At 37.4% G+C, this 15,682-nt stretch overlaps 7 non-coding genes across 7 annotated transcripts; all 7 read left to right on the forward strand.

The window, feature by feature from the left end:
- The first annotated feature begins 838 nt into the window (after positions 1 to 838).
- Positions 839 to 927, forward strand: Trnay-gua. Its single transcript is given in 2 exon segments — positions 839 to 875; positions 892 to 927. It is a non-coding gene; the product is annotated as a tRNA-Tyr (tRNA).
- A 4,395-nt stretch (positions 928 to 5,322) lies between these two features.
- On the forward strand, positions 5,323 to 5,411 carry Trnay-gua. The gene is given in 2 exon segments: positions 5,323 to 5,359; positions 5,376 to 5,411. It is a non-coding gene; the product is annotated as a tRNA-Tyr (tRNA).
- A 464-nt stretch (positions 5,412 to 5,875) lies between these two features.
- Positions 5,876 to 5,964, forward strand: Trnay-gua. Its single transcript is given in 2 exon segments — positions 5,876 to 5,912; positions 5,929 to 5,964. It is a non-coding gene; the product is annotated as a tRNA-Tyr (tRNA).
- A 7,508-nt stretch (positions 5,965 to 13,472) lies between these two features.
- On the forward strand, positions 13,473 to 13,561 carry Trnay-gua. The gene is given in 2 exon segments: positions 13,473 to 13,509; positions 13,526 to 13,561. It is a non-coding gene; the product is annotated as a tRNA-Tyr (tRNA).
- Positions 13,562 to 13,623: 62 nt separating this feature from the next.
- On the forward strand, positions 13,624 to 13,712 carry Trnay-gua. Its single transcript is given in 2 exon segments — positions 13,624 to 13,660; positions 13,677 to 13,712. It is a non-coding gene; the product is annotated as a tRNA-Tyr (tRNA).
- A 597-nt stretch (positions 13,713 to 14,309) lies between these two features.
- Positions 14,310 to 14,398, forward strand: Trnay-gua. The gene is given in 2 exon segments: positions 14,310 to 14,346; positions 14,363 to 14,398. It is a non-coding gene; the product is annotated as a tRNA-Tyr (tRNA).
- A 62-nt stretch (positions 14,399 to 14,460) lies between these two features.
- On the forward strand, positions 14,461 to 14,549 carry Trnay-gua. The gene is given in 2 exon segments: positions 14,461 to 14,497; positions 14,514 to 14,549. It is a non-coding gene; the product is annotated as a tRNA-Tyr (tRNA).
- The last annotated feature ends 1,133 nt before the right edge of the window (positions 14,550 to 15,682 follow it).

Raw genomic sequence — 15,682 nt, forward strand, 5'->3', positions numbered from 1 at the left:
GGTAGAGCGGTGGACTGTAGTATGTAGAGTGCCGACATCCATAGATTGCTGATTCAAATTCGGCTCGAAGGATTATGTTTTTAATATCACATAATTTTTTACATATTACGAAACATTGATTTGCCGATTTCAACCCTTCGATACCTCAGTTGGTAGAGCGGTGGTCGCTGGTTCAAATCGGGGTCGAAGAATTATGTTTTTAATATCACATAATTTTTTACATATTACGAAAGATTGATTTGCTAATTTCAACCCTTCGATAGCTCAGTTGGTAGAGCGGTAGACTGTAGTATGTAGAGTGCAGACATCCATAGGTCGCTGGTTCAAATCCGGCTCGAAGAATTTTGTTTTTAATAACACATAATTTTTTACATATTGCGAAACATTGATTTGGTAGGTTCAACCCTTCGATAGCTCAGCTGGTAGTGTGGTCGATTGTAGTATGTATAGTGCCAACATCCATAGGTCGCTGGTTCAAATCCGGCTCGAGGGATTGCGTTTTTAATATCACATAGTTTTTTAGATATTACGAAACATTGATTTGCAAACTTCAGCACTTCGGTAGCTCAGTTGGTAGAGCGGAGGACTGTAGTATGTAGAGTGCCGACATTCATTATGTCGGAGAATTATGTTTTTAATATCACATAATTGTTTACATATTACGAAACATTGATTTGGCAATTTCAACCCTTCGATAGCTAAGTTCATAGAGCGGTGGACTGTAGTATGTAGAGTGCCGACATCCATCGGTCTCTGGTTCAAATCCGGCTCGAAGTAATATGTTTTAATATCACATAATTTTTTACATATTACGAAACATTGATTTGGTAAATTCAACCCTTCGATAGCTCAGTTGGTAGAGCGGTGGACTGTAGTATGTAGAGTGCCGACATCCATAGGTCGCTGGTTCAAATCCGGCTCGAAGGATTATGTTTTTATTATCACATAATTTTCTATATATTACGAAACTTTGATTTCTCTATAGCTCAGTTGGCAGATCGGTGGACTGTAATAAGTAGAGTGCCGACATCCATAGGTCGCTGGTTCAAATCCGCGCGAAGGATTGAGTTCTTCAACATTACATAGGAGGATTATGTTTTTAATATCACATAATTTTTTACATATTACGAAACATTGATTTGGTAATTTTAACCCTTCGATTGCTAAGTTGGTAGAGCGGTGGACTGTAGTATGTAGAGTGCCGACATCCATAGGTCGCTGGTTCAAATCCGGCTCGAAGTATTATGTTTTTAATATCACATAATTTTCTACATATTACGAAACATTGCTTTGGTAATTTCAACCCTTCTATAGCTCAGTTGGTAGAACGGTGGACTGTAATATCTAGAGTGCCGACATCCATAGGTCGCTGGTTCAAATCCGCGCGAAGGATTGAATTCTTCAACATTACATAATATTTTACATGTTAATTTAATTACGAAACATTGATTTGGTCATTTCAACCCTTCGATAGCTCAGTTGGTAGAGCGGTGGACTGTAGTATGTAGAGTGCCGACATCCATAGGTCGCTGGCTCAAATCCGGCTCGAAGAGTTATGTTTTTAATATCACATAATTTTTTACATATTACGAAACATTGCTTTGCAGGTTTCAACACTTCTGTAGCTCAGTTGGTAGAGCGGAGGACTGTAGTATGTAGAGTGCTGACATCCATAGGTCGATGGTTCGAATCCGGGTCGAAGGATTATTTTTTTAATATCACATAATTTTTTATATATTACGAAACATTGATTTGATGATTTCAACCCTTCGATAGCACAGTTGGTACAGCGGAGGACTGTAGAGCGCCCACATCCATAGGTCGCTGGTTCAAATCCGGTTCGAAGGATTTTGTTTTCAATATCACATAATTTTTTACATATTACGAAACATTTATTTGTAACCTTCAACACTTCGATAGCTCAGTTGGTAGAGCGGTGGACTGTAATAAGTAGAGTGCCGACATCCATAGGTCGCTGGTTCAAATCCGCGCGAAGGATTGAATTCTTCAACATTACATAATAATTTACATGTTAAGAAACGTTCGATACCTCAGTTGGTAGAGTGGTCGATTGTAGTATGTAGAGTGCCGAAATCCATAGATCGCTGGTTCAAATCCGGCTCGTAGGTTTATATTTTTAATATCACATAATTTTTTACATATTACGAAACATTGATTTGGTAAGTTCAAGCCTTCGTTAGGTCAGTTGGTAGAGCGGTGGACTGTAGTAAGTAGAGTGTCGACATCCATAGGTCGCTGGTTCAAATCCGGCTCGAAGAATTATGTTTTTAATATCACATAATTTTTTAAATATTACGAAACATTGATTTGGTAGGTTCAAGCCTTCGTTAGGTCAGTTGGTAGAGCGGTGGACTGTAGTATGTCGAGTGCCGACATCCATATTACGCTGGTTCAAATCCGGCTCGAAGGATTTTGTTTTTAATATCACATAATCTTTTTAAATATTACGAAACATTGATTTTGTAATTTCTACCCTTCTATAGCTCAGTTAGTAGAACGGTGGACTGTAATATGTAGAGTGCCGACATCCATAGGTCGCTGGTTCAAATCCGCGCCAAGGATTGAATTCTTCAACATTACATAATATTTTACATGTTAAGGAACGTTCGATAGCTCAGTTGGTAGAGTGGTCGATTGTAGTATGTAGAGTGCCGAAATCCATAGGTCGCTGGTTCAAATCCGGCTGGTAGGTTTATATTTTTAATATCACATAATTTTTTACATATTACGAAACATTGACTTGGTAATTTCAACCCTTTGATAGCTAAGTTGATAGAGCGGTGGACTGTAGTATGTAGAGTGCCGACATCCATCGGTCGCTGGTTCATATCCGGGTCGAAGGATTTTGTTTTTAATATCACATAATTTTTTACATATTACGAAACATTGGTTTGGTATTCAACCCTTCGATAGCTCAGTTGGTAGAGCGGTTGACTGTAGTATGTAGAGTGCCAAAATCCATAGGTCGCTGGTTCAATTCCGGCTCGTAGGTTTATATTTTTAATATCACATAATTTTTTACATATTACGAAACATTGATTTGGTAAGTTCAAGCCTTCGTTAGGTCAGTTGGTGGAGCGGTGGACTGTAGTATGTAGAGCGCCGACTTCCATAGGTCGGTGATTCAAATCCGGCTCGTAGTTTTATATTTTTAATATTACATAATTTTTTACATATTACGAAACATTGATTTGGTAACTTCATCCCTTCGATAACTCAGTTGGTAGAGCGGTGGACTGTAGTATGTAGATTGCCGACATCGTCGCTGGTTCAAATCCGGCTCGGAGGATTATATTTTTAATATCACATAATTTTTCACAAATTACGAAACATTGATTTGCTGATTTCCACCCTTCGATAGCTCAGTTGGTAGAGTGGTGGACTGTAGTATCTAGAGTGCCGACATCCATAGGTCGCTGGTTCAACGAAACATTGATTTGGTAAATTCAACCCTTCGATAGCTCAGTTGGTAGAGCGGTGGACTGTAGTATGTACAGTGCCGACATCCATAGGTCGCTGGTTCAAATCCGGCTCGAAGGATTATGTTTTTAATATCACATAATTTTTTACATATTACGAAACATTGATTCTGTATTTTCTACCCTTCGATAGCTCAGTTGGTAGAGCGGTGGACTGTAGTATGTAAATTGCCGACATCCATAGGTTGCTGGTTCAAATCCGGCTCGAAAGATTATGTTTTTAATATCACATAATTTTTTATATATAACGAAACATTGATTTGGTAATTTCTACCCTTCGATAGCTCAGTTGGTAGAGTGGTGGACTGTAGTATGTAGATTGCCGACATCCATAGGTCGCTGGTTCAAATCCGGCGCGAAGGATTATATTTTTAATATCACATAATTTTTCACAAATTACGAAACATTGATTTGCTGATTTCCACCCTTCGATAGCTCAGTTGGTAGAGCGGTGGACTGTAGTATGTAGAGTGCCGACATCCATAGGTTGGTGGTTCAAATTCGGCTCGAAGGATTTTATTTTTAATATCACATAATTTTTTACAGAGTACAAAACATTTTCTTCTGCGTGTGCATTAAACCATTCGATAGCTCAGTTGGTAAAGCGGTGAACTGTACAGTGTGTGAGGCTGACATCCATAAGTCGCTGGTTCAAAACCGGCTCGCAGGATTGTATTTTTAATATCACATAATTTTTTAAATATTACGAAACATTGATTTGGTAACTTCATCCCTTCGATAGGTCAGTTAGTAGAGCGGTGGACTTTAGTATGTAGATTGCCGACATCCATAGGTCGCTGGTTCAAATCTGACTCGAAGGATTTTGTTTCTAATATCACATAATTTTTTACGAAACATTGATTTGCTAATTTCAACCCTTCGATAGCTCAGTTGGTGGAGCGGTGGACTGTAGTATGTAGAGTGCTGACATCCATAGGTCGATGGTTCAAATCCGGGTAGAGTGCCGACATCCATAGGTTGCTGGTTCAAATCCGGCTCCAAGGATTATGTATTTAATATCACATAATTTTTTACATATTACGAATCATTGATTCGTTAGTTGAAACGTTTGATAGCTCAGTTGGTAGAGTGGTCGACTGTAGTATGTAGAGTGCCGAAATCCATAGGTCGCTGGTTCAAATCCGGCTCGTAGGTTTATATTTTTAATATCACATAATTTTTTACATATTACAAAACATTGATTTGGTAATATCAACCCTTCGATAGCTCAGTTGGTAGAGCGGTGGACTGTAGTATGTAGAGTGCCGACATCCATAGGTCGCTGATTCAAATCCGGCTCGGAGGATTATGTTTTTAATATCACATAATTTTTTACACATTACGAAACATTGATTTGCAAACTTCAACACTTCGATAGCTCAGTTGGTAGAGCGGAGGACTGTAGTATGTAGAGTGCCGACGTCCATAGGTCGCTGGTTCAAATCGGGGTCGAGGAATTATATTTTTAATATCTTATAATTTTTTACATATTACGAAACATTGATTTGGTAATTTCAACCCATCGATAGCTCAGTTGGTAGAGCGGTGGACTGTAGTATGTAGAGTGCCGACATCCGTAGGTCGCTGGTTCAAATCGAGCTCGAGAAACTACTTTTTTTAATATCACATAATTTTTTACATATTGCGAAACATTGATTTGGTAAGATCAACCCTTCGATAGCTCAGTTGGTAGAGCGGTGGACTGTAGTATGTGGAGTGCCGACGTCCATAGGTCGCTGGTTCAAATCCGGCTCGAAGGATTATGTTTTTAATATCACATAATTTTTTACATATTACGAAACATTGATTTTGCAATTTCTACCCTTCGATAGCTCAGTTGGTAGAGCGGTGGACTGTAGTATGTAAATTGCCGACATCCATAGGTCGCTGGTTCAAATCCGGCTCGAAGGATTATGTTTTTAATATCACATAATTTTTTACATATTACGAAACATTGATTTGGTAATTTCTACCCTTCGATAGCTCAGTTGGTAGAGCGGTGGACTGTAGTATGTAGATTGCCGACATCCATAGGTCGCTGGTTCAAATCCGGCTTGAAGGATTGTACTTTTTATATCACATAATTTTTCACAAATTACGAAACATTGATTTGCTGATTTCCACCCTTCGATAGCTCAGTTGGTAGAGTGGTGGACTGTAGTATCTAGAGTGCCGACATCCATAGGTCGCTGGTTCAACGAAACATTGATTTGGTAAATTCAACCCTTCGATAGCTCAGTTGGTAGAGCGGTGGACTGTAGTATGTACAGTGCCGACATCCATAGGTCGCTGGTTCAAATCCGGCTCGAAGGGATATGTTTTTAATATCACATAATTTTTTACATATTACGAAACATTGATTTGGTAATTTCTACCCTTCGATAGCTCAGTTGGTAGAGCGGTGGACTGTAGTATGTAGATTGCCGACATCCATAGGTCGCTGGTTCAAATCCGGCTCGAAGGATTATATTTTTAATATCACATAATTTTTCACAAATTACGAAACATTGATTTGCTGATTTCCACCCTTCGATAGCTCAGTTGGTAGAGTGGTGGACTGTAGTATCTAGAGTGCCGACATCCATAGGTTGCTGGTTCAACGAAACATTGATTTGGTAAATTCAACCCTTCGATAGCTCAGTTGGTAGAGCGGTGGACTGTAGTATGTACAGTGCCGACATTCATAGGTCGCTGGTTCAAATCCGGCTCGAAGGATTATGTTTTTAATATCAGATAATTTTTTACATATTACGAAACATTGATTTGGTAATTTCTACCCTTCGATAGCTCAGTTGGTAGAGCGGTGGACTGTAGTATGTAGATTGCCGACATCCATAGGTCGCTGGTTCAAATCCGGGTCGAAGGATTATATTTTTAATATCACATAATTTTTCACATATTACGAAACATTGATTTGCTGATTTCCACCCTTCGATAGCTCAGTTCGTAGAGTGGTGGACTGTAGTATCTAGAGTGCCGACATCCATAGGTCGCTGGTTCAACGAAACATTGATTTGGTAATTTCTACCCTTCGATAGCTCAGTTGGTAGAGCGGTGGACTGTAGTATGTAGAGTGCCGACATCCATAGGTTGGTGGTTCAAATTCGGCTCGAAGGATTTTATTTTTAATATCACATAATTTTTTACAGAGTACAAAACATTTTCTTCTGCGTGTGCATTAAACCATTCGATAGCTCAGTTGGTAAAGCGGTGAACTGTACAGTGTGTGAGGCTGACATCCATAAGTCGCTGGTTCAAAACCGGCTCGTAGGATTGTATTTTTAATATCACATAATTTTTTAAATATTACGAAACATTGATTTGGTAATTTCTACCCTTTGATAGCTCAGTTGGTAGGGTGGTGGACTGTAGTATGTAGAGTGCCGACATCCATAGGTCGCTGGTTCAAATCGGTCTCGAAGGATTATGTTTTTAATATCACATAATTTTTTACATACTACGAAACATTGATTTGGTAATTTCAGCCCTTCGATAGCTCAGTTGGTAGATCAGTGGACTGTAGTATGTAGAGTGCCGACATCCATATTTAACCCTTTGAACTCCGCGCGGTCGACGCATGTGACGCCCCAGCAACTCCCTGAGTATATTAGCGTAATATCTGTCATGTTTGTTATATAATGAAGAAAAGGAACAAAAAAGAATTAAAGTATTTATTTTTTAACAGTATTATTTCAATGCGTTTTAATGTTAATTTCAAACATCAACAATTAGTGATTCGTTATTAACTTTATTCGTTATTATATTTGTTAACGTTATGATGTGATCAGAGCGTGTCGGACTGGGTCCGACAACGGAGTTGCGGAACACATTTTGTATGTCGAACTGGAGCCGACAACGGAGCGTAAAGGGTTAATATCACATAATTTCTTACATATTACAAAACATTGATTTGGTAATTTCAACCCTTCGATAGATCAGTTGGTAGAGCGGTGGACTGTAGTATGTAGAGTGCCGACATCCATAGGTCGCTGGTTCAAATCCGGCTCCAAGGATTATGTATTTAATATCACATTATTTTTTACATATTGATTCGTTAATTGAAACGTTTTATAGCTCAGTTGGTAGAGTGGTCGACTGTAGTATGTAGAGTGCCGAATTCCATAGGTCGCTGGTACAAATCGGGCTCGAAGGATCATGATTTTTAATATCACATAATATTTTACATATTACGAAGCATTGATTTGCAGAATTCAACATTTCTGTAGCTCAGTTGGTAGAGCGGTGGACTGTAGTATGTAGAGTGCCGACTTCCATAGGTTATGGTTCAAATCCGGCTCCAAGGATTATGTATTTAATATCACATAATTTTTTACATATTACGAATCATTGATTCGTTAATTGAAACGTTTGATAGCTCAGTTGGTAGAGTGGTCGACTGTAGTATGTAGAGTGCCGAAATCCATAGGTCGCTGGTTCAAATCCGGCTCGTAGGTTTATATTTTTAATATCACATAATTTTTCACATATTACGAAACATTGATTTGGTAATTTCAACCCTTCGATAGCTCATTTGATAGAGCGGTCAACTGTAGTATGCAGAGTGCCGAATTCCATAGGTCGCTGGTTCAAATCGGGCTCGAAGGATCATGATTTTTAATATCACATAATATTTTACATATTACGAAGCATTGATTTGCAGAATTCAACATTTCTGTAGCTCAGTTGGTAGAGCGGAGGACTGTAGTATGTAGAGTGCTGACATCCATAGGTCGATGGTTCAAATCCGGCTCGAAGAATTATTTTATTAATATCACACCTATATACACATAGGTCGCTGGTTCAGATGGAAGGATTATGTTTTTAATATCACATAATTTTTTACATATTACGAAACATTGATTTGGTAATTCCAACCCTTCTATAGCTCAGTTGATAGAACGGTGGACTGTAATATGTAGAGTGCCGAAATCCGTAGGTCGCTGGTTCAAATCCGGCTCGTAGGTTTGTATTTTCAATATCACATAAATTTTTACATATTACAAAACATTGATTTGGTAATTTCAACCTTCCGATAGCTCAGTTGATAGAGCGGTGAACTGTAGTACGTAGAGTGCCGAAATCCATAGGTCGCTGATTCAAATCCGGCTCGGAGGATTGTTTTTAATATAACACAATTTTTTACATATTACGAAACAATGATTTGCAGATTTCAACACTTCTGTAGCTCAGTTGGTAGAGCGAAGGACTGTAGTATGTAGAGTGCTGACATCCATAGGTCGATGGTTCAAATCCGGGTCGAAGGATTATTTTTTTAATATCACATAATTTTTTACATATTACGAAACATTGATTTGTTGATTTCAACTCTTCGATAGCTCAGTTGGTAGAGCGGAGGTCTGTAGTATGTAGAGTGGCGACATCCATAGGTCGCTGGTTCAAATCTGGCTCGAAGGGTTATGTTTTTATGAAACATAATGAAGGATTATGTTGATTATGAAACATTGATTTGGTAATTTCAACCCTTCAATAGGTCAGTTGGTAAGCGGTGGACTGTAGTATGTAGAGTGCCGACATCCATAGGTTGGTGGTTCAAATTCGGCTCGAAGGATTTTATTTTTAATATCACATAATTTTTTACAGAGTACAAAACATTTTCTTCTGCGTGTGCATTAAACCATTCGATAGCTCAGTTGGTAAAGCGGTGAACTGTACAGTGTGTGAGGCTGACATCCATAAGTCGCTGGTTCAAAACCGGCTCGTAGGATTGTATTTTTAATATCACATAATTTTTTAAATATTACGAAACATTGATTTGGTAATTTCTACCCTTCGATAGCTTAGTTGGTAGGGTGGTGGACTGTAGTATTTAGAGTGCCGACATCCATAGGTCGCTGGTTCAAATCGGGCTCGGAGGATTATGTTTTTATGAAACATAATGAAGGATTATGTTGATTATGAAACATTGATTTGGTAATTTCAACCCTGCAATAGGTCAGTTGGTAGAGCGGTGGGCTGTAGTATGTAGAGTGCCGACATCCATAGGTCGCTGGTTCAAATCGGGCTCGGAGGATTATGTTTTTATGAAACATAATGAAGGATTATGTTGATTATGAAACATTGATTTGGGAATTTCAACCCTTCAATAGGTCAGTTGGTAGAGCGGTGGACTGTAGTATGTAGAGTGCCGACATCCATAGGTCGCTGGTTCAAATCCGGCTCGAAGGATTTTGTTTTCAATATCACATAATTTTTGCATATTACGAAACATTGATTTGGTAATTTCTACCCTTCGATAGCTCAGTTGGTGGAGCGGTGGACTGTAGTACGTAGATTGCCGACATCCATAGGTCGCTGGTTCAAATCCGGCTCGAAGGATTATATTTTTAATATCACATAATTTTTCCTAGATTACGAAACATTGATTTGCTAATTTCCACCCTTCGATAGTTCAGTTGGTAAGGTGGTGTACTGTAGTATGTAGAGTGCCGACATCCATAGGTTGCTGGTTCAAATGTGGCTCGAAGGATTATGTGTTTAATATCACATAATTTTTTACATATTACGAAACATTGATTTGGGAGGTTCAAGCCTTCGTTAGGTCAGTTGGTAGAGCGGTGGACTGTAGTCTGTAGAGTGCCGACATCCATAGGTCGCTGGCTCAAATCCGGCTCGAAGAATTATGTTTTTAATATCACATAATTTTTTACATATTACGAAACATTGATTTGCAGATTTCAACACTTCTGTAGCTCAGTTGGTAGAGCGGAGGACTGTAGTGTATAGAGTGCTGACATCCATAGGTCGATGGTTCAAATCCGGGTAGAGTGCCGACATCCGTAGGTCGCTGGTTCAAATCCGGCTCGTAGGTTTATATTTTTAATATCACATAATTTTTTACATATTACGAAACATTGATTTGGTAATTTCAACCCTTCGATAGCTCAGTTGGTAGAGCGATGGACTGTAGTATGTAGAGTGCCGACATCCATAGGTCGCTGGCTCAAATCCGGCTCGAAGAGTTATGATTTTTAATATCACGTAATTTTTTACATATTACGAAACATTGATTTGCAGATTTCAACACTTCAGTAGCTCACTGCCCTGAAGCAGGTCCGTCAGCTGAGTTAAACTCCAACTTCTTTCAGGGAAGAAGTAATGTGAGGGTTTTTTCCATTTCCATTTCACACCGTAGTGAAGAGATGAGCTAATTTTCAATTGGTAACATTTTTTTATCTATATGTTCAAGTGAAAATGGACATCACGCTGTCCGATGTCAGATTGCCAGAGCAGGGGATAATATATATATATATATATATATATATATATATATATACGTATATTTAATGAAAACCTTCTTAATAAATTTGCCATTCTAGTGAATAAGTGGTTAAGTCGAATTTCGGCAAAAATGTTCTAAATCGCGGTATTAACTATTTCTCTGAATGATTTTTAAATTGATAAACTTCTGGTTAGGAGTCAAAGTTAATGAAGCACTTTATATAAAATTTAAATCATTAATTTCTAATACTCGATATTACGCGAAATCAAGCTTTGAAAAATAGTGAAAACTGACTTAACCACTTATTCAATGACAGGAATATGCATGTGCGTAACAGTAATTAATTAGAATATATTGATTTGTTTCAGGTTGTTGAAGACGACATGAAATGAGTAAGTTAATTATTTAAATAATATTTTTTTAAACTCCATATATATGTTTTTAAAACGCTTTCTATAATGGAAATTGCAAAATGTCGTAAACTTCAATACAATGAACTGATTGCTTATTTTACAAATAAAAATATAAATCGTTCATTTGCACATAAAATCGAAATTTTTCATCAAATTTAGGAAGTGTTGTTCTTATACTTGTATATAAATATTCATTTTAAAATCATTTCACATTAAATTACTGCGATACTTTGATAATTCAGTTGGTAGAACGGTAGACTGTAGATTCTACAGTCGGCACTCTACAGTGTTTAATGTAAGGTGCCGACATCTATATATCGCTGGTTCAAATTCTGCTCGAATGATTGCATCACATAATTTATTATCAACTGCAAAACATTATTTCGAGTTTGCTTCTGCTTGGCAATCAGCAGTTTGATAGCTCAGTTGGAAGAGCCGTGGATTGCATTATGTAGAGTGCCGACATCCATGCTCGAAGGATTGTATTTTTAATATCAGATATTTTCTTTATTATCATATATGGACCTACGGAATTCAACTTTGGGGTACTGCTAAAAAGAGCAATTTAATCATAATACAAGGTGCACAAAACAAATTCCTGCGGCAAATATTTGACCTCTTTATTATGCGAAAGTTGCAGATTCTTAGAAATCTGTTCATTTGGAATTATTTTATCAGCAAATACAATAATGTTTTATAAGTCTTTGTGAAGTGTTAATATCTAATTATGATTTGTTAATCAACTAAATACACTATACTAAATACTGATTCATATCGACTAATAATTTACTCGTAATACTTCTTTATGACAATTGTGCCGACAAGTGTAGAATGAGAAAAGGATTTTTTGGCTTGTTATATTTGTACTAAAATTTGGTTCTCGTTTGAAGATGAAACAATTGATAGTTTATATTTTTTAAAAACATATTTCAATAAACAAAATATAAGTTATTAACTGAATTTGTTTCTTTCCTTGAATATATAATTTCATACGAGCCGATTATATGTAAAGTGTTTAACATAGAAGTTAATACATAATTATATATAAATATATATAAATACTCATATTCTCTATGTGATATATTAATTAATATGTTCTTATTTTAGAAAAATAATAATGTTAATATGTCAATATAACAACTGCAGTAACTAAAATAATGCCTAGTAAAAGTTTCATTGATAATACCGGTATTAAATGATTTAAAAAACATTTTACTTGTATTGACGTAATGAAGAATTGATGAACTTTTTGGTAAGGCATGTGTAGCGGTTTCGAAGATACGGAGAAAAAAAAAAAAAAAATTTGGCGGTCAAAAATGATCATTAGACATATGCCAATAAAATTATCAAAGATTATGTTTTTAATATCACATAATTTTTTACATATTACCCTTCGGTAGCTCAGTTGGTAGAGCGGTGAACTGTAGTATGTAGAGTGCCGGCATCCATAGGTCGCTCGTTCAAATTCGGTTCGAAGAATTTTGTTTTCAATATCACATATTACGAAACATTGATTTGCAAACTTCAACACTTCGGTAGCTAAGTTAATAGAGCGGAGGACTGTAGTATGTAGAGTGCCGACATTCATAGGTCGCTGGTTCAAATCGGGGTCGGGGAATTATGTTTTTAATATCACATAATTTTTTATATATTACATTGATTTCCTAATTTCAACCCTTCGATAGCTCAGTTGCTAGAGCGCAGGACTGTAGTATGTAGAGTGCCGGCATCCATAGGTCGTTGGTTCAAATCCGGTTCTAAGGATTTTGTTTTCAATATCACATAATTTTTACCAAATTTATTACGAAACATTGATTTGCAAACTTCAACACTTCGATAGCTCAGTTGGTAGAGTGGAGGACTGTAATATGTAGAGCGCCGACATCCATAGGTCGCTGGTTCAAAACCGGCTCGTGGGATTGTGTTTTTAATATCACATAATTTTTTTAAATATTACGAAACATTGATTTTGTAATTTCTACCCTTGTATAGCTCAGTTGGTAGAACGGTGGACTGTAATATGTAGAGTGCCGACATCCATAGGTCGCTGGTTCAAATCCGGCTCGAAGGATTATGTTTTTAATATCACATAATTGTTTATATATCACGAAACATTAATTTGCAAACTTCAACACTTCGATAGCTCAGCTGGTAGAGCAGAGGTCTGTAGTATGTAGAGTGGCGACAACCATAGGTTGCTGGTTCAAATCCGGCTCGAAGGATTATGTTTTTATGAAACATAATGAAGGATTATGTGTTGTGTTTTTAATATCACATAATTTTTTACATATTACGAAACATTGATTTGGTAATTTCAACCCTTCGATAGCTCAGTTGGTAGAGCGGTGGACTGTAGTATGTAGAGTGCCGACATCCATAGGTCGCTGGTTCAAATCCGGCTCGAAGGATTATGTTTTTAATATCACATAATTTTTTACATATTACGAAACATTGATTTTGTAATTTCTACCCTTCGATAGCTCAGTTGGTAGAGCGGTGGACTGTAGTATGTAAATTGCCGACATCCATAGGTCGCTGGTTCAAATCCGGCTCGAAGGATTATGTTTTTAATATCACATAATTTTTTACATATTACGAAACATTGATTTGGTGATTTCTACCCTTCGATAACTTAGTTGGTAGAGCGGTGGACTGTAGTATGTAGATTGCCGACATCCATAGGTAGCTGGTTCAAATCCGGCTCGAAGGATTATATTTTTAATATCACATAATTTTTCACAAATTACGAAACATTGATTTGCTGATTTCCACCCTTCGATAGCTCAGTTGGTAGAGTGGTGGACTGTAGTATGTAGATTGCCGACATCCATAGGTCGCTGGTTCAAATCCGGCTCGAAGGATTATATTTTTAATATCACATAATTTTTCACAAATTACGAAACACCCTTCGATAGCTCAGTTGGTAGAGTGGTGGACTGTAGTATGTACAGTGCCGACATCCATAGGTCGCTGGTTCAACGAAACATTGATTTGGTAAATTCAACCCTTCGATAGCTCAGTTGGTAGAGCGGTGGACTGTAGTATGTACAGTGCCGACATCCATAGGTCGCTGGTTCAAATCCGGCTCGAAGGATTATGTTTTTAATATCACATAATTTTTTACATATTACGAAACATTGATTTTGTATTTTCTACCCTTCGATAGCTCAGTTGGTAGAGCGGTGGACTGTAGTATGTAAATTGCCGACATCCATAGGTCGCTGGTTCAAATCCGGCTCGAAGGATTATGTTTTTAATATCACATAATTTTTTACATATTACGAAACATTGATTTTGTGATTTCTACCCTTCGATAGCTCAGTTGGTAGAGCGGTGGACTGTAGTATGTAAATTGCCGACATCCATAGGTCGCTGGTTCAAATCCGGCTCGAAGGATTATGTTTTTAATATCACATAATTTTTTACATATTACGAAACATTGATTTGATAATTTCTACCCTTCGATAGCTCAGTTTGTAGAGCGGTGGACTGTAGTATGTACAGTGCCGACATCCATAGGTCGCTGGTTCAAATCCGGCTCGAAGGATTATATTTTTAATATCACATAATTTTTTACAAATTACGAAACATTGATTTGCTGATTTCCACCCTTCGATAGCTCAGTTCGTAGAGTGGTGGACTGTAGTATCTAGAGTGCCGACATCCATAGGTCGCTGGTTCAACGAAACATTGATTTGGTAAATTCAACCCTTTGATAGCTCAGTTGGTAGAGCGGTGGACTGTAGTATGTACAGTGCCGACATCCATAGGTCGCTGGTTCAAATCCGGCTCGAAGGATTATGTTTTTAATATCACATAATTTTTTACATATTACGAAACATTGATTTGGTAATATCTACCCTTCGATAGCTCAGTTGGTAGAGCGGTGGACTGTAGTATGTAGATTGCCGACATCCATAGGTCGCTGGTTCAAATCCGGGTCGAAGGATTATATTTTTAATATCACATAATTTTTCACAGATTACGAAACATTGATTTGCTGATTTCCACCCTTCGATAGCTCAGTTGGTAGAGTGGTGGACTGTGGTATCTAGAGTGCCGACATCCATAGGTCGCTGGTTCAACGAAACATTGATTTGGTAATTTCTACCCTTCGATAGCTCAGTTGGTAGAGCGGTGGATTGTAGTATGTAAATTGCCGACATCCATAGGTCGCTGGTTCAAATCCGGCTCGAAGGATTATATTTTTAATATCACATAATTTTTCAAAGATTACGAAACATTGATTCGCTAATTTCCACCCTTCGATAGTTCAGTTGGTAAGGTGGTGTACTGTAGTATGTAGAGTGCCGACATCCATAGGTTGCTGGTTCAAATCCGGCTCGAAGGATTATGTGTTTAATATCACATAATTTTTTACATATTACGAACATTGATTTGGTAATTTCTACCCTTCGATAGCTCCGTTGGTAGAGCGGTGGACTGTAGTCATGTAGATTGCCGACATCCATAGGTCGCTGGTTCAAATCCGGCTCGAAGGATTATATTTTTAATATCACATAATTTTT

This window comes from Ctenocephalides felis, unplaced genomic scaffold (genome assembly GCF_003426905.1).
Source record: "Ctenocephalides felis isolate EL2017-DRISC unplaced genomic scaffold, ASM342690v1 CF-g0.4_SCAFFOLD_01665, whole genome shotgun sequence".
Taxonomy (NCBI): Eukaryota; Metazoa; Arthropoda; class Insecta; order Siphonaptera; family Pulicidae; genus Ctenocephalides; species Ctenocephalides felis.